Source organism: Lonchura striata, chromosome 2 (genome assembly GCF_050655825.1).
Source record: "Lonchura striata isolate lonStrDom1 chromosome 2, ASM5065582v1, whole genome shotgun sequence".
NCBI classification, from domain to species: Eukaryota; Metazoa; Chordata; class Aves; order Passeriformes; family Estrildidae; genus Lonchura; species Lonchura striata.
This window is the reverse complement of record NC_140704.1, coordinates 89,269,667-89,295,830: the sequence shown is the minus strand read 5'-3', so window position 1 is coordinate 89,295,830 and position 26,164 is coordinate 89,269,667. Positions and strand designations below refer to the sequence as shown.

At 39.5% G+C, this 26,164-nt stretch overlaps 1 long non-coding RNA gene across 4 annotated transcripts in view; it reads right to left on the bottom strand.

Moving 5' to 3' along the window:
- Positions 1-2,162, bottom strand: part of LOC146768331 (uncharacterized) — a 55,457-nt gene extending 53,295 nt beyond the window's left edge. Inside the window, exon 1 of one of the 4 annotated variants that reach the window (XR_014952799.1) lies at positions 1,154-2,162. This is a non-coding gene — a long non-coding RNA (uncharacterized LOC146768331). The remainder of the gene's footprint in view (positions 1-1,153) is intronic. The other 3 variants (XR_014952798.1, XR_014952800.1, XR_014952797.1) reach the window with 3 other exon arrangements.
- Positions 2,163-26,164: the final 24,002 nt, after the last annotated feature.

Sequence of the window (26,164 nt, the reverse complement as noted above, 5' to 3'; positions counted from 1 at the left end):
AAACAGAAACAAATAGGATGTGAGTCTCATCTGACACAAACATCTGATGAAAATAAATGTATCATTCATTACTGGTAATTAGAAAACCTTATGAGCAATAGGTGTCTGGGGGTGAAAACTGCTGACTGAATACATGGCATACAAACTCATAAAACATAGCCGTAATGTGTGGACATTTAAGAAAGTAAAAACATGATCTCTTACTTGGAGCACTGTGTGTGAGATATTTTACATCACCAGTGTTACACTCTAGTTTAAAGCATACCATTAGCTATCAGCCTTAAATACAATTTACAGATAGTGGGAGGACTAAGTAGGCCCATGTAAGCCACATGCAAACCACAACATTGTGATACATTATTCACCAGATTAATAACTGGACAGGAAAATCCACTCCCTGCTGAGCCCTTAGAAAGAGTCTTTGAAAACAGAGAAAGGTAAAGCACAGGTAAGAGCATGGTTGTTTCTTTTCTCACACATTGCACTACTCAAAATAGCTTTGTGGTATTCCAACAGAAAGCATCACTTCTGTCATTTCCCACATGCTGACACACACATCTGTATGTCCTACTCAGGGTTGCAATTCTCTTATGTTTTTAAAGTGAACCCTTTACAGTTAAGACAATTTTACTTGAATTCAGGACTCAGCAAGAACATTCACTATCTATTACTTCCAAGAATCTTACTCTTCATATAAGTTAATATGGAGCCATAAAAGGCTTCTTTCTTCCAGCTGCATCACTTGGCTAAAGCTAACAAATCCAGTTACAAACTACCATTGAATTTCAAATGACAGATCAGCTAGTAGTTATTAGACTATTAACTAAATCTAGCAATATTATAGAAGATGAGAAAAGCAACATTGCTGTGATATTTTGTTTAAGTTAGGAAGGTTCTCAGAAACAATCACCAGAGAAAGGTGTTTCCATTTAACAACTTCAGACATAAAAGCTTCAGGACAAGGCAGTAGAATCAGAGCAGAAGAAAATAAATTTCAAGTTTCCAAGCTAAAAGGTTAATCAAAACAATAAAGTTCTTTTTTTACTCCAAAAACCTTTGATATAAATTGCCTCTTGCATCAAAAATAACCCCCATTCCACCCCCACAAGTATTTTTAGTGCTTTTTCATGTATTCATGAGGCAAAGAACTTACTCAAATCAATCCAAGGATCAAGACAGCAGAAAATAACTCTATCTCTTTGTATGGTGGAACTAAGGTCAGATCTGAACTTAAATGGAAACACCAACATGATGGACACAGGGAACAGGTGAGGGTCTGACTGAAGCTGATCAGGGCAATTAAGTACCATCAGGACATTGACAACTGGTTGGCATAAAATCAAAGAAAACCAAATATACACCCTCTTAACCTTTGGTAAAAAGTTAGTAAGTCAATTATTTGGTATTTCAGATATTTTCAAATACAGTTTCTACTTAATTAAGAATATGAATTTATATATGCACAAAAATGTATGCAAGATGAGATAATCTTATCTTTGACTATCTGTACACAATTGCATTATTGTGATAATTAGTGGAGGAAATCGTATTAGGAAAGAGGGCAGGAGGAAAAGGGCATACTGGTTGAAAATAAAAGCTAATATTACTTTTATCTGTCTTTCCTGTGAAAGTAAAAGGGGATCTTCAGAAGGAGAATTTAGAATTGAACCATGCAAAAAAAAAAACCTATTTTGCCACAGCAATTGCAGTTTATAATGTTGCACTTTAATGCCAGAAACCATCTTCTTAAAAAAAGTTTACTTTTAAAAATATAGCCATGTACAGTGTTAAATTGGTGCTTGAATAAAAATATAGTAGCTACGTAGTGGAAACAGCTTGTTGTCTTTTTGGTTTCCTAAATGGTTCAATACTTTTATCTTGAAAAATGTATGAAGGTAATATATGCAGTGGAAAAAAGAGCAAAAAATGTATCAAGATCTGCAACAATAAGATAAAGTAAAATATAGTAGTAAACAGAGTTTGCATTTCAGAAAATCTCGATTTTTGCAAAGAGGAAAATAAAAAAATGCATTGTTACAATATGATATTATCAAGGTTAAAGGCAAGGACACAGCTAACAAACAGTCAGTTGGTATCATACTGAAAAATGTAAGAACATGTGGCTGAAATCGTGCTATGATAAGCCTAAATGCACTTCAGGTGGAAGAGTTTCTTCTATGATGATGACCTAATTTAAAAGCCAGTTTTACAAAATCAGCCCCTGTCTGTAGGTACATTTCAAGAAAATGTGTGAATACATATTCTTGAACTGATATTTAATACTGCTTATAAAATAAAAAAAGGAAGTCCAAACTGTATCTGGAAGAATAATTAAAAAAAAAAAAAAGCAGACAGACTATGTTTTGTAATGTCATTTCAGCCATGATACAGGAATAATCTTTTAAATTATCTTAGTTTAAATTTATAATGATATGTACAAAATTTTCATACTAACTCTATTTATCAAAAAGATGTTCAGAAGCTAGAGATGTTTTTACAAGTGCAGAAAGAATGAAAAATATGCTCTAATATTCACAGGGTGAATAAAATTCTAAACCCTTCCTCTAAATGCAGACTTTGGTGTTTATTTAAGTTTTGTATTCTTCATCAAATTTAAATTTAAATTTCAGTTCCATTACATAAAATTTACTGAAAACTACACAATTAAGAGGCACTAAACAATAAGCATCAGGTATCATCTTGAATGATGGAGGTGACTCAGAAGAAAAAAGCATCATTAATGGAACTTTGTGACTACAAAGATCCCATGGTGGCTGCTGCCCTTGCAAAGGCCTGCCTCTCATGCATAGATGTGAAGTCATGGGCAGAGGTTACTCTTTCTTTACCAGACATGCCTTCTGGAAGTCTCTTCTTCCCCTTCCTGATAGCAGGACAAAGTAAAATAAAACCAGGAAACATTATCTCATTAGATTATTATTGTTGCCACAGATTATAGCTAAAGTGCTAAATTGATGGTGGTAAATTACACCTGCATAAGGACCTACTTTGTGGTCTAAGCAATACTTGAAAAGAATTTCCTAAGAAAAGAGGAGAGGATTAGCAGAAAAAAAAAATTACTTTTTTTAGAAAGTAGAATTGAGGAGAATTTGAGATAATTTTGCAAAACTTCTGACTTCCAACCTGTCAAGTTGTACTTTAAGGCTATCTTTTTTAAATAAAACAAAGTTATGCATTTAAAAATTTCTTCTCCTAGCATTATTTAGAGTCTGAAGGACTAACTTGCCCCAGGTTTATTTTCTGCTGAATTTATAAATATCAATATACCTTCTCACAGGTACACCAATTGAAGTGCTCTATTTTTCTGCTCGTTTTGTCCATCAGACCAGCTTGTTGGAGAATCTGGTAATTTCCTACAACTGCCACGACAATTCAGGATTGCACAGCTGGACAACTCAAAATCTTAGTCTTTTAAACTCAGCTTTTTCTTTTGCTTTCTAGATGGAAAAATACAACAGAAAACTAATTTTGAGGCACACAGAACAAAATATATTTTAGTTTTATACAAATAAGCATACTGTTTTATCAATGAATGCTTAAGGCAAAACAAAGGACATGCTGGTTTAACTCTTCTTGAGTTTAAGACAACTTTATTTTCTCTCTTATATGTGCAATGGTTTGGTTTTGGGGCTTTCTTTGGATGCTGTATTGGGTTTTTTGACAGATATCTATAATCCCTATAATTTTACTCAGCTCCCTACTTAGTTTATCCATATTTGTGCACATATTTATATGTCCCCTACCAATTTGTTTAGTTAGGCATTTATTTTCTCTCTTTTGACATGGTAAATCTCTAACATGAAATGGTTTTCTGCATTTACTTTTGTCTTTGATAAACAGTTTAGTCAGTTCATCAGTTTCCCAATGCTTCAATTGAAAAGTCATATAACCACCCTCTCAATCTTCCCACTGCATATAATGTCAACTAAGATTGCAATTTTATTTTATAATTCTATGATTTTAATAATTTGGAATAAAGATTGTCAAACTAAGCGACATTTTTATCCTCAGGTGAGTTATAGGTATTTTTACAAAAAGAGAAGCAAACTTTATAAGAAACTACAAATGGATCTCTTCAAAATGTGTGAATTTGCAGCACCAAAATTAAAAAAAACAGGATTTGGCAATTACAAGGAACAAAATTTAGAACAATATAAGCTTCTTTTAATTCCTGACTTTTTAAAGAACTTTTTGCAAATGATCATGGGTATTTTGTTAACTATCATGCACAGTTGTAAGAACTGATGCAACAATGATTGATACGTACCTCCAAGCAAAATTCCCAGCCTCTTCAATTTCAAAACTGTTGTGCTAGATAGGTTGCACTTCCTTGAACAAGTTTTGAGAAAAAACAATCAGATTAAACCTTCTGTGCTGCACTGGTGAATATGATCTAAAATGAAGGCTGAGCATCTCAGAACTTCTTTTAATATATTAGTCTTGACAAATGTGGACAAACTCGAAGAATCAGAATATATTGAAGTTAGCATCAGATTCTAAGCTACTTCAGGTCAGTTTGGCTGAGTAGGTAGAAGACTTCAGAATGGTGCTTTAATAGATTAAATATCTGGATCTGGATTTAGTTTATACACAAAATTGCCAGGAAATATCAAAGCTGATAAATGAGTATTTAACAGCATGATCTGATCATTGATATTTCTGTATGCCAGAAATATCTATAGTCTTCCTAAAAATGCTGAATATTTATTATTGTTTCTTTACAAAAATATTACATAAAAATTCAAATTCTTTGGATTTGACATTAGTAAATCTGTAGGATTGAAGAGTGCTAAATGCACATTTGGTAATGCTTACATTCTTCTGAGATCACTGGTGTGTATTTGTCATTATAATCCTAGGAATATGCAGGAAGACAATATGGAAAATATAAATTTTAAAAAGTTTAAAATTAATTTTTATTTCATTTAAGATTAATAAGATGAGAAAAAAAGCCTTCACTTTTTTATTATTTCAATTATTTTTTAATATAAAATGTTTCTCTACATTTATATGAAAGATTTTTCTCTTGTCACAAAATGGTTGAAACACTTTGAAAATATATTGAAAAACCTGCTTGTAAGATAACAATTCACTTGGAATGGAAATAATTTTTGTAATCTCTGTCTAGTTATAGGAAAAGAAATTTCTGAAATGAGAGAGCTGGAAAACCTACAGGGCAATTCTTAAAGAAAAAAATCATTAAAAAGCCTGCTGGCTATATATTTAGCTATTGCTTGTTTAAACACATGTAAAGTAATTGTTCTTGGATAACAGAAAATTTAACTTTAGACAAAAGCATGTGAATAGAATATTTTTTGAAGTGAAATGCAAGAAAAATGAAACTTACAGAGACTAGGCGTGAATATTTTAAAATGTTAATTTAAAGTGTTAGTGAAGTGATTATCACACTACCTAAACTGGTCACAAAAGTTCTTAATTAATGCTTCTGGACAGCCAACCCAAGAAAAAAAAAAAAACTGCTGTTATTTTGTACTCTTTGTTCAGGGGGGATTAATATGTCTGGATTGTGTCACGTGTTTGTGTTGTGTTAGCTCCTGGGCCAGCGAATCAGAGAACAGTCAGTCACATTACTTCTGTCTGGGGATTATCTCAAATATTCAAACCTAGCTTGTCATTTACTTGAATTCAAAAGTTTTAGCTGATTCTGAAATGTCCACCAGCAAGGAGGAAACTACCTGTTTCCCAAGGACTACTTTTTGAGATAAAAAAATAGCACTCTGCACATTTCTATAAACAACAAAGTTTCATCTGCCAAGGGTCCTACTAGTAGCTAGTAAATATTAGTCTAGTGTCTGGTACTTGCTTCTTCAGTCAGTAGAAGAAAAAAAGGAAAAGTGAAATATAAAGATTTTATATATATATAAATAAAAAGAATACATGGAAATACAATGCAGAGAAGGCAAAGTAAAACAGGAATATGATTTAAAAATGCAAAATATATAAAGACATAGATGTAAGCAGATGTGTAAAGTCAGCATTGTCCAAGAAGTGAATTTATAGATGTCTCGCACTGGAGACTAAATGGAAAGTTACTCTCAGGACTTCTTTCTCTGTACAGTCCACAGATCAGCTGAAAGGTTTGCTCTTGTAGCTCCTGTGGGTGCCATCACTCTGAAATAGCTCATGCATGCTCTGTGCCTAACAAAGGATTTCTGGTACTTCACACCCACATTAAATTTTGATTCAGTGGAAGTGTGTTCACATTGTTACTTTCAGACTTGATTTTCTATGAAGAAATTCAACTGTATAAAGTAAAATTGCTGACACCTGAAGCAGTATGAGACAACCAGAGATGATTTCAATTCATATCAAAGGACTCACACTACTGACATATATGAGGAAACTGATTCTCCTGTGAAGGAAGCAAAGAGTATGTTAATTGCAGAGGACACTGTTGAAGTTGTGCTAGGTGCTGAAGAGATACTGATTAAAGAGCAAATTCTGGAAATGTTATGGTATGTGTTCCGTCTTATTTAGCATCTTTTGCAAAAAATGTTGTTCTATCTTTTGTCACGAATAAATTGGGAGATCTGGCAGTAGAGGAATTGGATCACATATCAAGATTAGTGTTTTGACTATCAGAAACTTTTTGCATTAAGAATTTTACTTGAAGGCTTAAGAAGAAAATATCAACTATGCTTGAAATTGTGTTAAGTGAATTCTGAGTACAACATTTAACAATACTGTGGAAAAAATTCTAAAAGCTATTTTTCCATTCTGATCATATACTGCTGATCATAAGATGTGGCAGTTTTCTTCATTTGGAGATCTGATGTTGAGAAAAACAAAAATATCTAATGTGTAAGATATTTAGCATGGCTAAAATACTATTTCTGAGATCTGTTTAGTGTACAGTATGTGGAATTGTTGCCAAATTAAACATCTTTTCAAGTAAGTACCTTGTCAGGGTGAAGAGAAAATGAGAATCTCTAGCTTTTGGCAAAAAATGTGCCATACTTGCCTTAAAATTTGAACTGTAAAATATGATAAAAGATTGCAGGCATTTTAGTCCTCTTGGGAAAAAAATCAGTCATTTCCCTGCATCAATCAGGATCAAACTCATATTCATGCAAATATTAGAATCTAGGTGAAATATTTTTTGCCATATGCTGAACATGGCTTGTGCTGAGACTGGTTTTTCAGCTGGATAAGCCTTTAGGGGAGCTTTGATCTAAACAAGAGTCCGCAGTATTCTCATTTGATGATATACACATAAAAATGCTGGTAAATTTGAATTAGTTCTAAACTTGATTGAAACTTCTATTTTCCATTTCTCAGGCAACATTTTAATATAAATTTTATGCCTATAAGGCAGAAGCTTTTTATAAATGCTATACATCATGGAATTTTCAAATTAATTCAGGAAAATACTTGGCATCTTGTGGGAAGATTTCACACTTTGTTTGCACAATACCTTCATAATGTGCTTGTTGAAGCTTGTTTAAGAGGCCCAGAGACAGTAAAAATAAAAATATCATCACCTTAGAGTCATTCCTCTTAAACTTTTTATTTCCTTTTCAATAAGGCCACAGTCACCACTCTTAAATAGTTTAGTCAATGCAACTGACTGTTTGCTATAAACTTTGATCTGCTAAGTGATAACCACAACCAAAGCTAGCTGCATGATTTTATTTGATTTACACTAGAGAGTACAGATTTTTTTTCTTTAAAAACCACTGCTGAATATAACAGACTAAAGCTACACCACCTTTGCTAGTCTTGACCTGCTCAGAAATGTGAAATTATAGTTACTAGAATTACAATATTTCTGTCAGTCCCTAGCTGTTACAATAAATTCCTTCTCATCACCTGGATCATTTTTTCCATCACTGATAGGAAGTAGGGGCTTCACAAAATGGGCAGCAGCTCTATTAGTGCAATTGACAAACCATTTTGTCCAAATGCAGAATTATTGGCGATGTTTCTGTCCAAGATCATGGCTTAGTAAAGTGATCAAGTACCTGCAAAAGGAAAATTGTGTTTTACAAGGAAAATAGAAAGCAATAGCTCAGTCTCAATAACTGTCTTAAGTGAAAAGTGGTTTTAACATCCTAGAAATAAAAGGGTATACAAGAAGAGAGTCCTGTCTTTAAATCTGAAGTGAAATAGCACTCCTAAAAATGGTGACAACTGCAACAGAACTCTGAATCTTTTTCTGTTTCACAGTTGTCAATAGAGGAAAGGGAATGTTTCCTCTGTTCACACCCATTAATGTTTTGTTAATATTGCTACTGCTATTTGTGCTGTTCGATGCAAGTAACTGATTTCTCAAGGTTTATTTGCTACCTGTGGTCAACTCATGCTTTATTGTTTGAAAACTCAAGAGATAAAACCCTATGTCAAAAGATGACTTTTAGAAGACGTCAGTAATTGAAGGAAATAATGGTTTGAAATCTGATGAGGCTTTTGTGCCTCTGCTAGGGTTGAGACAGCATTCTATTTTTTGAGGTGTTTGAAAATTGGCTGACCACATCTTTTTTATATAGTATATTGCTATTATCTTGATCATAGAATTATAGAATGTCCTGAGTTGGAAGGTATCCACAAGGATCAAGTCCAGCTACTGGCCCTGCACAGGACCACCCCAAAAATGTGCCTCTGAACATTGTCCAAATGCTTCTTGAACACTGCCAGGCTGGTGCTGTTGTCACTTCTGTAATGAGCCTGTTCCAATGGCCAACCTCCTTCTGAGTGAGGAACCTTTTTCTAATATCTAAGCTATAGCTGCCTTGATTGTTATTTAGTGTCTGTATCTCCACTCTCTTATGACTAAGATATAGATTGCCATGAGGGCTCCCCTCAGTCGCCTTCAGGTGAACAGACCAAGTGCCCTCAGCTGCTCCTCATATGGCTTCACCTCTAAACCCTTTACCATTCTTGTGGTCTTTCTTTGTGTCCTGGTTCAGGGCAAATTTGGGGAAAGAGCCCCAAAAGGGTTCCTTCAGGAAAGCAGATTCAATTGGCCCCTCCCCCCAGCCAGTTTGGGAAAGATCCCTCTTTGGAGAAAAAGTGGAAAAATCCTGTTTATTAAACAAACAAACTTAAACAATATTAAACAATAAAACTTCTTGCCACTCCAAGAGAGAGACAAACTCTGAAAAATCCCCCGGGTTGCAGCTGGGCTCACTCAGTCTCTGATCCGTCCCTCCGGCGCTGGAAATGCCACGGCCCAGGCCCAGTGGGTCACAGGTGCTGCTGCTGCTGCTCTGCTGGTGTTCATCCAGAGCAGGTCCAGAGAAAGGGAAAAAACCACAGTCCAGGGAACTTCTTTGCCTCAGCTAGCTAAAACTAACTAGACTAGGAAAAAAAAGCAAAGGAGAGCTCCGTCTCATTGTCTGTCCGTTTGCAGACACTCAGTCCAGGAGCAGGAATGTGGAAGAGGGAGTGCAGTTCTTGAAAACAAACTCTGTGCTTCTTCCACCCCCCCTTCACTCCTGGAACAAGTCTTAAAGGTGAAGAACTTATTATTCAACATAAACAGGGCAGACGACTGGGGATAAAGGCATCATACAGTCAACCTAAGACACTGGAAACTCTCTAACAGCTTTATAACTTTCTTAAATTCTAGCACCCAAAACAGCATGCAATAGTTGAGGCGAGCACTTCACAGTTCTATGCCCACACTTTTTTGTTTCTGTGATGAACAGAGGAGTATTCCAACAGCAAGGTCTAGTATGAAAGCTCTTCCTTTCCTTTGTTTTTTGTTTACTGAGATCATGATTTCCACAGTCATTCTACCCTCCAAATCTTGATTTTACTGAAGGGAAATCATGGAAGAGAAAGTGCCAGAGGGGAAGCTAGAGGAAAACAAGTTTAATTTTTAAAGCCTCCCTTGGGGCTGTGTCTAGTCTAGTAAATTAAGCATTACCAGGGACATTTCTTAAGAATAGAACATGAATATTCTAGGAAGTTTTTTCTCTGGCAATACTTTTTCCTATCCAGCTAGTATTGTCCCTAAAATCCTCAGGTCCAGTTCACATTTCAGGGATATTTCTGTTTACTAAAATAGATATTACTATGTCATTTTGAACTATGAGGCTGTTGCTTCTCAGGGTATCCTTCAAGCTTTGTGTCTGCCAGGCAACATCCAAGGCCTCACTAGACACAAGCACTATGCTATAGAAGAGATTTTAAGAGATGGTAAAGCTGCCTAGCTGCCTTTACACCTTTTTTGTTTGTTTGTTTGGTTGGTTGGTTGGTTTTTGTTTGGTTTTTGTTGTTGTTTTTTTTTTAATCATGCAAGAGGGTAAACTCAATCACTAGGATTTAAGTAGGCCACCTAATGAACTGTTCAGGGTTCTGACCACAGGGAAACAGCATAGGGCATATACTTGGCAGGTTCAGTGCAAATCACTAACATAGAGTAAAATTATCTATTAGAGTGATATCTGTAAGAGAAAATAAATAAGCATTGTACATAACAAAAGATTTAATATAACAGTTCAGGAAAATTGCTGACCAATGCAGAAGATAGTGAGGCAATGATAAATATCAAATAAATAACAAAACTGGGGACAATGGAGTAAGATTAAACAGCTGTGGGATGTTTATTTGGAAGAATATAAAGTTGGGTGTGGTTAGAATTATTTGGAGATATCTTTTAAGCAACCTTGCATCTGATGAAGACAAACAATAAAAAAAAATATTTTTCAGACTACCTGTACACATCTTTGGCTGTCAGACGAAAACAGCTTGTTTCTGCTAATGCTGATTAAAGAATGTCCAGACAAGAAAGGCAGAAATTCTTAATACTACCCTTCATATCAAAATAGTGTGAGCATTGGTTGACATTCTCAAATGGAGGAATTAGGAATAAAGACCAATACCAAAAACTTTTTATGATGTGCATTGATCTCAACTCTTTTTGTGGTTAAAAGCACCCACTGACTTTTTGTCTCAAGATGCTCCAGCACTTCAGCCTATTTCAAGTTGCCTAAACTGGTGAAGGGTAAAGTAATGCAGCTGGGCAGCGGGATCCCTTGATTTTTTTGAGAATAAAGAGATTCTCTACTCATTATATGATGATACTGCTTAATGAAGCAATGGTCTTAATTTTAGCTTCCCACTCTGAAAACATCTGTGCACTTCTGAGTCAGACAACAGGACCATGAGCTTCCTGGTTCCTGTCATAGTCCTGATTAAAAAAAGACTCAAATTACATTGACTAAGGATGCTATTGGTAGGGTGTGGGAGGGGTTATTTAAATTTTGAGCTTCATAGTACTTTCTTGTGTTGAAATTAGACACTGAACCATCACTTCTGCTTAGTTATATGTTTGCTTAAAACATTCATGGCATACAAATGTACACCAAGTGTAATCTTGAACAGTTGTATGTTACCTTACATGAACCCTAGAGATAGCTGAGAAGATCAGTATTTTCCAGAGGAAAAGAAATTAAAGACCAAGAAATCTGAGAGTTTTAGGAGGCAGGAGGTTTCCTTTGCAGCATAAACCATGGCTACCATTTCAATTGCAGCTACTATTCTCTTTCACAAAATTATCTTTGTTCTTATTCTGAGTTTGCCTGCTAGCTATATTAACTTTCAAATTTGCTACAAGGTTATTTTCACATTTGATTTAGTAGAGTAGATGGTAAAAATCTGTGTTCAACATGCACTATGACTTTGCATTCTTATAGTATGTTTTTTCCATGATAAAACTGGTATGGCAAAAAGAATATTTGATTTACAATTCCAGAAGAACTACTTGCTTCTATTCAAGCTGACAATAAAATCCAAAGCTGCCACTAGGAAAGCTGGGAAAACTTCCTTAAGTACTGTGCATCTGCTAATACAGTGCTGAAAAAAAAATGTTTGTTTCCTACAGAAATTAATTTTCTTAATGCTACTGCTCCTCACACATTAAATTCAGCCTGAACATCAAACCATGATAAGCATAAATGCCTCACCTAAGGATATATATACATGGAAGACCAATTAAAGCTATGATCTGTTCTTATCTGTTGTTGGGTCAATGTTGCAGAGGATAGATAGATATGATTGTTATTTTAGCTAGCCAGATGTCACTTCTACCCTTGGATGAATCCTGGAGTGAAATGGACTGTTCCATCCCACCCTGCAAAAGATTGTGGTTCATCCCGCACCTCTGTACCTGCCCCTAAAACAGAGTCTGTAACCCCATTGGCCCATGCCTTGTCCCAGCCCACCTGGGAGCCCCTAATAAGGGGGCTCTGAGCGGCCATGCGGCCTCTTGGACTTCCTCCCTCTCTTGGACTCCCTTCCTCCCTGGGGCTTCCCCTCTCCTAAACCCTCCGTTTCTCTCTCCCCTCCCCCGTCCTCCTAAGCCCAGCCACGTGCTACGCCTGAGAGCACGAGGCTTGGGCATCCCTGAATTCTCCAATAAACCTCTTCCCCCAAGAGCAAGCTTCAGAGATCTCTGCCTCCATACACCCCCAACCGTGCAACAGGAGCCTACTCATCCCACAACTGGCGCCCAACGTGAAAGAAAAAGGAACCCACGAATTTCGACACCTCCATGCACGGTAATTACCTGTGATAGCCTCCTCTTCGCTCTGAGCACAGGCTGTCGTTGCTAAGCAACGTAGAAGCCTTATCTCTTTAAAGTTTGCCGAGGCATTTTACCCTCGAGCACCATCGCCTGTGAATAGCCGGCTTTTGGAGCTCTTGGGACTGCCCGAGCAAGGAGCTGTGAGCCGGTGGCACGTGGCCACGTTAAGAGAGCGCACCGAGCACTGCCCAGCACTGCCTGCGCTGGAAGCCCCGAGGGGGGAGGTCTGAAGGTCCCGAGCACGGAAAAGCCGTCCGGAGAGACGCCCGGAGCTCTGAGGGGACCTGTGCAGAGTCCTGAGGAGAGGATCTCTGCTTTAGCGAACTCGAGGTGAGCTACACAGGTCTAAAATATGGGACAATCCCACTCTACCCAAGATAGAGATCTCTATAAGCAATTTAACCATCTTTTACGTAGTTATAACAGTAGTTTGCCTAAGAAAGAGTTAAAATCCCTTTTGGAATGGGTCCTGCCCCACTTCCCTCATGCGGATCGATCAGCCGCCTTTACCAAAGACTTCTGGGACTCAGTAGGTGATAGGCTTTTTATTGAGATTTCCAGGAGAGACGCCGTTGCTTGCAGGTTACTCCCAGCTTTTAGAGCTGTGGCCGAATTGTTCGTTCCTCGAACGCCGGTCCCGGCCATGTGGCCGGCCCACGCGGCTGCTGATGACCGCGCCGCGATCCCCTTCCGCCCCGCCCCTCCCCCTCCCGCCGCGGCCCCGGCCGCAACCGCCGCGGCCGCCCCCCTGAGTGACGCGGTTCCCACCGCCCCCGCCCTGGCCCCTGCGACCCCCCATCCAACCCCCGCGCCGCGCCGCCGGGCGCCGGCCCCCGCGGCCGCTTCCACCCCTGCCGCTTCCGCCGCGACCGCGACCCCACCCCCAACCGCTGCGGCTGCTCCGGCCCCCGCGACCACCCCCCGCACCCCCCCGATCCCCGCGCCGCGCCGCCTGCCGCCGGGCTCGGCGGCCCCCGCCGCGGCCGCTCCCGCCCCTCCCACCTCCGCCGCGACCTCACCCCCCACCGCCGCGATCAGCCCCGGCCCCGCCCCACCCCCCGCGGCCGCCGCTCCTGTCCCGGCCCCCGCGGCCGCCCCGCCCCCCCTACTGGCCGCGGGGCTCGTGCCCGCCCCGGCTCCCCCCGAAACCCCCCTAGCAGCGGCTGTTGCTACTTTCGTTGGCTCCTTACAAAGCGCCTTCGCCGCGTTTCTACAAACGCTCGATCCGGCGATCACCGCCGCCGCTGCCTTGCCGCCGCTGCCCGCGCCGGGAGGGCGCTTGGCCACGCCCCCAATCCCGGACGTGCGACAGGAAGCACCGGGAAGCCCGGTGCGCCCACCCCAGCCCGAGCCCCGGCCGTGGGGGGACACCCCGGGTCCCCGCGCCGCGACCCCGCCACCCCCCGCCCCCCGCAAACCCCCCCGCGGAACGTGCCCATCGTCAGCATGCTCCGGCGGGGCGGCAGACGCGGCCGCCATCTTGGTTCGGCCGGCGGACCACGTGGTGCGCCCCGCGCATGCGCAGTTCGCGGTGCCCCCGGTCCGGCCGGTCCCCGTCGCCTCTGCCGCGCCGCCGATAGAGCCTGCCACTCCCGCCGCGCCCCGTGCCGCGACCCCACCACCCCCCGCCTCCCGGCAAACCCCCCGCGGTGCGGGCCCAACATCAGACGGCTCCGGCGGGGCGGCAGACGCGGCCGCCATCTTGGTTCGACCGGCGGACCACGTGGTGCGCCCCGCGAATGCGCGGTTCGCGGTGCCCCCGGTCTGGCCGGTTCCCGCCGCCTCTGCCGCGCCGCCGACGGAGCCCGCCGCTCCCCCCGCGCCCCATGCCGCGGTCTGCGATCAGCCAGAACCCCCGAGCTCAGCGGCGGCGCCGGCAGAACCCCCGGAGCCGCCAGAAGGAGCCCCACCGCCGACGCCGGGGACCACCGAGTCGCTTCCGGGTTTGCCGCTAAAGCCCTCCGTGCCGGGTGCCCGCCCGGAACTCCGGCCAGCCGTGCAACAAGTAATTCTCGTCACCCCACCGCCGCCCCTACAGCCCCTGGATGCCCCCACTTCCTCTCCTAGGCTGCATCCACATTCCACAGCTGCAGCCTCAGCTTGGAGAGATCCCTCCGCATCCTCAGGTTTCTCCCACGAGCCTTTGCTGACAGTCTCCACTCCTGCCCCTCTGCCCCAGCTGTTGGCAGCTGCTGCATCTAATTCACAGCTTAGCATGCAGCCAGGGAAAGAGGAACAGCACCTGGCAGCTGCTTTGACGAGTACAGGATCCACGGAGAACTGTGCTACCCCTACCAGTACCACCCCTGCTGCCTCAGTTTCCCAGGATGCTCAGGGGATCATCGATGGCCTCCAACTCATGGACAGGCATATATCCAAGCCTCATGGTCCCAGAGAGTGGACAGCTGTCCCATCTCTGGACGAGAGAGAATTCCTAGTAGCGGCAGGAGATAGTAGCTTCCATTTCTCCTATTGTTACCAGCTGTTAGGGGGTACCATAGAAAAGACATCTGAGGCCCTAGAAAGCAGCTTATTAAAACAGACAAGGGGAATATATAAGGCCACACCCCAAAATAGGTTCAGCAAAGCCCCATACGCATACAATCTTTCAAATTGCTGTATAGGACAGCCTGACATGCCCATTTACAGACACTTTCTGAACAACAAAAAAGTAAAAATAAAAGTCTTGATCAAGACCTCAGTCACAGGACAAATAGAAAGCCCATGCAACCTTGTAACGTGGGAGAGAGGGTTTGCTTGTGTCTCTACAGGCGAAGGACTCAGATGGACCCCGGCAAAGAATGTAAGGCCTTACCATACACCGAAATCTGGCAGTGCCCTCACCAGTGGCAGTGACTTTGCAGGTGCAAACCAAGAAGCAAGCGCTCAGATTTGAACTGTGCTAAGACGAGATGAAAACTACCTGCCAGAAACAATTCAAGACTATGGACATTTATTTTCACATGCATGTTAATTTTGTACCCTTGTTGTTACATTTGTTCTCTTATTTCAAATTTTTGTATTGAGATTTCACCTATAGGTTAACCAAAGACAAATGCCTGGGTAACTCTGGCCAAGACTGCAAGCTCTGATACCATATCTCTAACTGATACAAAGCTCTAATAGACTTTTTCAACCTAGTCAATTATAGAACCTTCCTCAAAAGATTTTAATAACACTACCTCAGTTAAATTCTTCCATTAGACTAAAGCAGTCAAAAGGTTAAAATGCTCAATCAGTAAAGAAATAAACGCCACCTTGATTACAATTAATAATCTAGCTAAACAGTTTATCTGAAGGTTTGAGCTCTGCATCTTGGCTGAAGGAACTCTGTAAAGTAAGCTTGATTGTTTTTAGAGTAATAAGTATAGTTTCATTAGCAATATGTTATGTACCCCAAGTTGTGCAAAAATAGTAATTAAGTCTGTATTTACCTTTTCAAAAGTTTAATGAAAAGGGGCAATTGTTGCAGAGGATAGATAGATATGATTGTTATTTTAGCTAGCCAGATGTCACTTCTGCCCTTGGATGAATCCTGGAGTGAAATGGACTGTTCCATCCCACCCTGCAAAAGATTGTGGTTCATCCCGCACCTCTGTACCTGCCCCTAAAACAGAGTCTGTAACCCCATTGGCCCATACCTTGTCCCAGCCCACCTGGGAGCCCCTAATAAGGGGGCTCTGAGCGGCCATGCGGCCTCTTGGACTTCCTCCCTCTCTTGGACTCCCTTCCTCCCTGGGGCTTCCCCTCTCCTAAACCCTCCGTTTCTCTCTCCCCTCCCCCATCCTCCTAAGCCCAGCCACGTGCTACGCCTGAGAGCACGAGGCTTGGGCATCCCTGAATTCTCCAATAAACCTCTTCCCCCAAGAGCAAGCTTCAGAGATCTCTGCCTCCATACACCCCCAACCGTGCAACAGGAGCCTACTCATCCCTCAGGTCAACCTGATGGTTAGTGGTTAATTTGAGTGAAAAATATTGCTGCTTCATTTTACTCAGTATTCTTTAAAATGAACAAGTAAAGTGACTTTTTCCCTTTTCTTTTACTTAAGGGAATGAGAAATGTGCTCATTTCCCACTAAAATGGAGGATGCATTTACTTCAAATTTAGAACCAACATCAGTACCATTCTATAACGGGCCTTTTTTCTTTTTTCTTTAAAAGTTTAGATTCCCTGTTTTGGAAGGTGCATTTCCATTGTTCATAGCATTATTTTTAAACTACTGTTTTCTCTTCACTTTTTGTTCAGTTTGCATCATTTTTTTCCCCTTTAATCTCTGCCCTTTTACATGCTGCTGTTAGAGCCCTACTTAATAAATATCTAGAATTCCTATTAATTTCAGTGGGAATTCCTCATGCCAAGGCTTCGTCAAAGTTGCCAGTGTAATCTGTAATATATACTAGAATTAAAGAATGTCAGATACAGTTTCTGTCTGTAGTGTGTGTGCCACTTTGAAACAAATATATGTTCTATTACCAAACATGTATAATCAAGTTTTTTATTTTTGCCTAATTTGTATTACATTATTTCAGAACCCCACAGTCACCTATTACAGAAAAAGCAAAAGCACAGGCCAAAAGAGAAATGCTGTAAAATGAAGGAGAAACCTCAATTCTGAAAGTTTGGTGGTTTTTTTTGTAATGCTAGAAGTTCAGTAATTCTAGATCAAGAGATTAAAAATACCCAGGTTACAAAAAACTACATTTAAAGTACATGAAATGCACACAGATAAGAGCTATTTAAAGTTATGGAGATACTTATCTACCAGATTATATAAAATGTTTATTGAATAAAACAAGTTGCAGCTGTCCTACATTAAAGGCAAAAAAATGTCATAAACTTTATTTTGAAAGGCATTCCTTACATTATTCTGACTGAAGGAAGTTCACGTATCACTATATTTTGTGTTGCATCTGATGGTAGAATTTGGATAAAAACATTTTTCAAGACATAAAACTAACGTGTCAGACCTAATCTCAAAATTATTACATCCTAAAGTAATCTGAAAAGAAGATATGATAATATTTGTACCTATCTCTTAAGCCTTTTTATAGTACATGCAGCACATGTAGTCCTAGTGCTACCTTGTAGTGGCATTTCTAGAACAGGGGAAGTCGGTTTACGAGGCAAAGTAATCACTAAGTGTTTGTTGAGAAGCTTTATAAAATGGAAATATCTTACAAGAAAATTCTTGATTTACTTGCTTACATAGACAATCTAGTTGTTTCCCACATTATAATTGATTTTTGTTGCTTTTCTCTTGCTAAGAAAAACTGAAAGTATGATTATTGTATTGTATATTGTATATTGTATTGATATAAGATAAATACAGTTTATCTGTGAAACAAGTGAAACATACTTCAGGAAAAAGAAGAATCTTTTTCCAGTGCAGATACAGTTTCACTGCTTCCTGGGTGGCTTTTTGTCTGCATTAACACTTCCCTGCCAAGGCAGAATATCTGATCAAGGGTTTTAAAATACAACTGTACTGTCTGCATCCCCATGTGTTTTTCTATCTTATCTATGCTTTAATATAGTTTTGATCACTGCCTGCCCAAATTCACTCTAGGTCTCTAAGTCTTTCTCTTGCTGCCCGTATTGTGTCTCAAGTATGAAAAGTTTACATGATGGCAAACTTTAAAACATGCCATAATCATGGTGCCTCCTGTGGCCAGCTGAATTCTCTGATAAAGTTTGGTGAACCAGAGATTTAATTCCACTGGGACCCTCAGCTAAGTAATGGCCATGATCATTCCAGGACAAACAGGTAGCAATTCCATTTTACAGAAATGTCAGGTTCTCTCATGGAAAAATCAGTTCAGTTTTTAGCTTTGATTTGTTAAGATTAGACAGGAAATGCAAACGGGTACATGGTGAAATACAGTTTTTATGTGCAATTTGTTTTACCTAAATGACAAGGCAATAGGTCATTGCAGGAGTATTCAAGGACAGCACAGTAGGCACCACTCTTCCAGAGGGATCTTTAGATATCTTTCACAAAATCTTCATATGGGAATGAGCCCTGGTACTAAGGGCAAAATAAAAGCAGGAAAAGTGTCCTCATCTGAACTGGCTCTGTTACAATTCTGAATAATCCCTCCCAAGGATGGAAAGTTTTTTGATCTCATCTTTTACATAATACCAGTCTTACTCAAGACCTAATAAAAAGAATAATAAGCACAAAAACTTGGTTTCTCTGAGCTTCAGAATTAGGTAGCTTCACTCTTTAATAAGGTAGTATCCACTGACAGTAGAAGTCTTTCAGTTACATCTTAAAGATCTGTGTTTGAGGATTGGCCATACACAAGACAGCAACAATATGTGTCTATCTGTCCACCTCTGCACTTGCTTGAGAGCAAATACCTTTTGCTCCTCTGTAGGCTTTATTTTTTGCAAGAAACAAAGGGACTTGAAACCACTTTGAAACTGTTGTCTCATTAAGGACTAAACAATTTACTTCTGAAATCCTTTGTGTTGGAAGTCCCATAGGTGTGGTTGTCTTGAAAAAAATCACAATATTTTCCTCCTGTTTAAAGATCGTATATCACTATTAAATTATCTTTTGAAAATAGTAAGATTAGTTAAACTGCTCATCGTAACATCTCTGTACAGTTCTCAGCAATCAGTTTTAGGGTTTTTTTTCTGTGTAAATATGTCAGAAAGAAATTTATACTCTTGAGGGCAAAGAAGCTCTCAGTAGCTGTACATCCAGCTGTGTATTCAGTGTGGGATTACCTCAGCAAATGCACTTCTTTCATTACTAGGACTAGATGAAAAAACTAATTTCAAATAAGATTTATATCTATCTGAGAAATTAAATACATTTAATTTTATGAGGTTGGTAGAAAACATACTTCTAAAATTTTGCCATTATCACACTAGGCAGATTGACAACCTTGACATGAAGATGTTGAGTGGCCACTGGAGCAGAACCATGCCCGTCATTGACCTAAAAACAAAACCTTTTCTGCTTGGCAGAAAAAATCAATTTCAGAATTGAATGGAGTAGTTCATAAACAAAGATAACTAAAAAGATAAATCAAAATCTTTATTGTGAAATTAAAATCTTCATTCATTATTCCAGTTGAAACAAGTTCTTTGTCTGAATTCCTTTACTGAATACAGCTTGATAATTCAGTATTAAAGACTATTTTCCAGGAGGGACCATGTATTCACTATGCACAGATTGCAAAATTAAAGCAATATTGAAACATTCATATAGATTTCTGCTCATCAGAACTTCAGCCTCTGGGAGATTCCACCTTCTCCAGTTATGCTGAGGCTGTGTAAAACAGCAGTCAAATAATATTGTTCTGGGCTCCAGAGACAGCATAGTCCTGTAGGACCTATGGATAGGCCGGTTATAAACAATTTTATGTGAGCACAATTTTTTCTGAAGCAGAGCACTGACATCCAGAGCTCTCTGCCAAGAGCTAATGTTTTCCCAGTGTCATTAGCTCATCATGTTCCAGACACCAGAGCCTGTCATGAGAACTATGATGATAATGTTCTGCAGCCTTTTTTGTGCACCTATTCTGACTTCTGTCAGTCATTAATCTCTCTGGGCTACAGCAACCTAGTGCTGGAAAGGTGGCAGCTGAGGTCTCTGAGGCTGTCAGTCAGTTCTCCCTCTTACAGAAAGTAGCCCTGGGGAGCACTGAGTCACACAAACCTCCATCCTGATGCCAGATGTCTGGGGCCATTTGCAGGGCTTTCATTCTTGCCCTGTGAGCTTTCACTGTACATACTAAAAGCATTCCTTCTCTATAGTCACACAAGGCTTGGGAGACATAAAGGAGATTTAATCATTTAATTGATAGCTTTATTGTCTGATGTCATGACAGCCCTGTTTTCTGAAAAAATGAGGGATGCTAGCAACCTCATCTTCCTATGTGAATCAGGTCTCTTAACAGGTCTGAATGCCTATATGAGTCCTGAGAAATTCTGTCTACTCTAGGCTGGAAGGATAAGCCCTGGACTGCTCAGGCCACATGGGTTGTTCTACTTAACGATGGATGGAGAGGAAATGTGCATTTGGTCATCTCACTGCACAGTCTGGGAATGGCATTATGTTCTATCAAATCCAGTGATATCAAGGCAATTTAATTCTGCCTTTTCACTCTGTGAGGAAGTGAACTCTCTACCCCGACTATGCTTATTAAGAGCAAGTACTTAAGCTACAATTTTTCCTTCCTCCATTATCTTCTCCTAGCAGTCACAGTACCCAGGATGTCATAAGCTCCTGATGCATTTCCCTCTTAGTGGAATGTAGGTTGTACCAGAAAACTCAGCCATTTTTCAAATGTCCCTTATAGTGGTTTGACAATACTCTTATGACCCTTTCTCTCAGTACAGCTAGGGCTGCAGCTACACATTTTAGCACACATTTACATTTTCTCTCCATGCAGCTGAGAAAGCACTTGACCTTATTTGCTGACCTGTTGCTTCACAGTTTGCAGTTTATTTCATAACCTGCTATTCCCATCTCAAGCCAAATCCTTGAAATGAGCATGTGCTATATAGACATTCACTACTAGGACTTAGCAGCACCAGCATGGCGATTAATTTTTTTGGTGCATTTTTTACCCATCACTACTTAAAGCTGAGTTGACAACTTAATGCATCCACTGACTTCTCCATGTGTAGAGACAGAATTCTTGAGCAAATTCTCAAGAATTTTCTCAAAATTTGCCCTTTGGTACAAATCTGCTATATGGTGTTGAGATCCTCATTCACAACTGAGAACTTTAACTTGGGTTTAGGATCACTTTTCCATTTTTGGGATGCTTTGGGTTCTTCCCTTTGGTAATCAGAAACCAGAGAGAACTTGTTGAGATGGAATTATGCCTACATCTCCAGCCAAATCCAGGTTGTAATCTGCTGTCCTGTACACACTCTTCCAGCAGAGGTACAGAGATGTAAAATAACAGTGATGTTGCCAGGCTGGCAAGGACAGATTTCTTTCTTCCATACCTTGTGTCATCATTTGTTGCCTGGCTTGACAATCTACCCTGGTTTGCTAGCTTCCCAAATGAAGAAGAAAGACACAGATGTCAGCTGCAACTGCAACCTAAGTGGATAGCTGCTTTTTGAAATTATAAAAGGAGATTATCTGCAAGCTAAAATTGTTTCAGCATCTATCACTACTATTTGGACTAGGTCATGCTGGTTGCCTTCACTTCTTAAATCTGTAAGATGGAATGGGTGATACTTGGTTTACTGTAGATCCTTCTAAGGGTCCTGACTACTGTTCTGCAAAAGAATATTACACTACAATACCAATTGCTCTGTAATAGAAAATTTCTTCTGTCTTAGGGAGTACAGAGGCTCTATAAAATGTTTATGATCCAGAAATGTGTGTCATCTGTGTAGGTTGGTGCCACAAGTACCAGCAACTCCTTGCATTCTGCATAGAGAGAAATGTAGAAGAAAGCTTTTATTGCATCTGCACAGAACCTGTGTAATATTTTTATGATGGGGTCCTCAGCAAGTTCACTACATATATGTAACATTGCCAGAATCATATACACCTAATAAAAATTATATATACCTATATAAACATCAAATAAGTGCACACTTACACACAGGCTAAGACATGCATGTTTGCAACATAAGCTGTTAAACTTTTAAACTTTCTGTTTCATGGGTGTAAAGTATCTTTTGCTGATTTATAAGATTTCTACATATCTCATCATCTTGTTGAAATCAAATATTTTTGCTACAAAATTTTATTATGATTCTAGAAAAGTGATATGAAACTAAGATGGTTTTATTATGTTGCCAAACACACTTATCCTGATAAGGCTTGTCATACATTAGACATTGGTATGTAGGACCTAAGGTGAATAACCAGGACAATAGTATAACATCAAAAGACAACAGACTTCTAGAGCAGAAAGACACAAGAACAAAAGAAATTTCTGACAAGCTCCATATTATTGAACAAAAAAGAAGGGCACATACCCAAGAGATTATTCAAAGGATTTTTTTTTTTTGTGTAAATCAGTAAACAAGCATATTTATCACCAGTGTAAATTAATAAAACACATATTCTATTTTGCTATATACATATATAGTATGTGATCATTAGCAACATATTCTGCTGCCCCTGTCTTTCTTTTCCTGTCATCTTGATCCCAAAACAACACCTCTTATTGTAATGGTGCAGTAAAATACTGACAACTGAGCCCTTTAGACTATGGTGCTGAGGATCTCTATCATTCTTGCAGAACAGTGGGATGGGCTGCACTGTGCTGAGGCTCACATCGAGTGCTTCACATCATTCGCTCTTTACACATGCAAGTTTCAACCATCCTGCTGTGCTCCTCATCTGGCAACAGAGAAGGAATAACTGGTAGTCTTTTTAGCCTGGAAGTTACTGTCTAGCATGAAATTATCTCAAGATGATTGTTGTGTGGGTGTTATTATATTATTTTCTGCAGAAGTGCCTGCTCAGCCATCCACTAGGCAAATTAATGTGTATCAAACCAATGAGAGCTTAAATTTTGTTAATTAATTCAGCAAAGGCAATTGATAAATGTGTGACTAATTTAGTGTGTTTGTTCAAATGATAGAAGAACTTCAAGGTAACCAAAAAATAAGTCTGCAAAGTCTGAGAAAGCTCCAAAAGTAAAAACTCTGTTTTCACTCTTCTTACATTGCATGCCATGAGGTGTAGTTACATTTATATATTGATGCAGGCATACCCAGAGTAAATACCAAAACTAAGAGTGCCACTGAGACGACCACTATGATGGGGGAAAATACAACTTTCAATACCTATGGAGCAGACAGTTAAATATCCAGTATATATTGCCAGATGCCACAAATCCCAAGCATTAGCAGATGCATAAAAATTCTGAAAGAGCTTAAAAATAGCAACTTGACTTCCAAAGTAATCTAAAATATGTGATAATCACTTTGCTCATAATGTGTAATAGAGAAACTTCAAAGCATTGTCTAACATCACATATGTATCACTTCAGGGATTAGTGGAGCATCAGATTCCCCAAAGGAATTCTCATCAGAGAGCTTATACATGCATGCCTGTTTTAATGTTCCATGTTTGCATGGTGTGATATCATTGTTGTCATTGTACTGAAAATACTGACAAATTCATACCTCAAAAAATTGATGGCTGTTGTTACTTACTTAACATAAATAGTCTCTGTCATGTTTAAGGCAACCTGTTAAATGCTTTTTCTGTTATACTCAAATTGATTATTAAAAAACTCCACACCATTAATTTTTCCCCACAAAATTCTAATTGGTCTCTATTTGTCTATCACCCTAACTGTCATTGTTAAAAGCCTTTGAAAAATGAGTAAGTACTTTAAAAGATAGCAGTACAATGTTTTAAGATACAGTAAATAAAGAGAGGATCTGGAGTATGTGCAGCGACATGTATGGTTGAAACTGTCCTTCAGTCACATTTTCATGTTTTTCATTTCTTTTTAAGGAAACAGGAAGAAGCACAGGGAGGGGCTGTTAATTAAATATTGTTTCATTTTGTGTTATCTGTTTAAGAGATTTTTATGAGTTTTTTTCAAGGTGTGAGAAAAGGTAAATGTAGAGTTTCCAAGAAAGAAACTTACTTACACACACCAGCTACAAACACTGATGATGTTGTACAGGTATATTCACAACACCTTCAAGAATGAGTAAATAAATCTGAAATATATCTACTCAAGAACAGCTGGAATGACTGGAGGAGTGCAGCCTCTAACATTTGATGACAAATTAAAGGAGCTCATCTTGTGTAACCACAAATAAGAATATGCCAAAGCCCATTTTGCTCTGGAGTACAAATAGGTGAATAAAGGGTCTCACCTACTAGCGAATGTAAGTGTAAATTAATTATTACAAACTTTATTTCTGTACTTACAAAAGTTTTCTAAGTATTCAAAGCCAGTGGGCTTCAGAGAAAAGTTGTAATTAACAACAGGATAGAAAAAAGTACATTTAGTATCGAACTGGAGCTTAGTCTTAGAGTTTACCAACTTAAAGCAATGCATATCTTAAAACTTAAGAAGCAATGACCTTTTGAAAGTAAATTAATCCTGAAATTAGCTAGAATCTTTGCAATTAGACTGTTTGACACAGAGTTACAAGACATACCCAAGTCCCTAATCTAAGTTGCAAGTACATATTAAACCAAGGAACTTGATCAGACAACTCCTTGGCAAGCCTATTTTAAAGATCATTAATGCCTTAGAGAATGGCTGTGGATAAGTTTTACACATTCTCATCATGCACTCTACTGAATATTGCACTTTAGTGACAGATAGAGCTTATATCAGTAAGCCCATTTTCTCAAGAAAAGGGATGCAGTTATGGAAATAAGTTAAACTACATATTTCAAGGTTGGCAGAGTTTTTAAAATTGAAAGACCTATTAGCAATAAGAAAATTTCCCAGAAGCTTTGGGGAAGCAGATCTCAATAATAAATATGGAAGAGATCACAATCTCTAATATAGATAGCAATGAAGTTTCTGCATCACTCTGAGGGTAATGTGATGAGGTTTTCAGTGTTCTGAGAAGGGAAAGACATGTAGAAGAATTTTTGGTTTAATTTCATTGTTGACATTTCTTTTGATGTGATCTGACAGGTGGGAAATAGTGGAGCATTAGTTGTTGAAATAAGAGCTCAGAGATACCAATATAGTTTCTGTGTCTTATGCATGGAAAATGGAAAGCCCCATGACTATTTAATAGTCACCATATTTCTCTGTATTAACCAAAACTTTCATTTGTCATTAGAAACAAAGACTTTCAAAATGCTATTTTGACTAGACTTTGCAATAGGTTCTGCTGTTCAGCCTAGGTGTATGTGATTATTCATTGCAGTAGAGCCTTCAGCTGAGTTAAATGAAGTGCACTTAAATGCTTCCTCTTCCCCTGTCATTAACTGCTCTCCAGCAGCCTCTAGTTAGGTCCTATAGATCAATGTTTCTCAAACTGCGGGCTATAAAAGAACTCAAAGGGGATTTCCAACTGTTAGACAGCAACAGTCAGCAGCAGTTCAGTTCCCTAAGTCTGCAGTAGATCTTTTTTTGCAGTAGTGGAGAATAAGGAAAACATTACATACTGGTTGCACACATTTATTCTATCCAGGAAACTGCTATCTACGTTTGGCTGCTGTCAGTGCCTAATTTCCATCAGAGTAGACAGTACATAATAGTGAGTTTTCAATCTCTTACTGTAGAAGAACTGATCTGTTATGAACTCTGGTGATTATACTGAAACAGTAAACTGTAGATACTTGACATATTGTATTGAGTGTGAATTGTAGTGCCAAAAGGTTTGGGAAACAATCTGCCCTGTGGATTATTCTTGGAGAGAGTGCAAGGCTTTCTCACTACTACTTTCACCACTTGGATGTCTCAGGAGACATTCAAATGACTCCACATTTTTATATTAGTATTCAGAAACTGACTTTCCTCTTTTGTTTCTTTTTCTTCTTCCCATTTTTCACAGCATACCTCCCCTACACAAGTGTCTTTTTTTTCAGTATGCTGCAAATAGACCACCCTCCTTTCCTCACAGGGCACTGCTCTACAGGATTGTAATATGGTCAGGATCTTTCCTCACACTTGGAA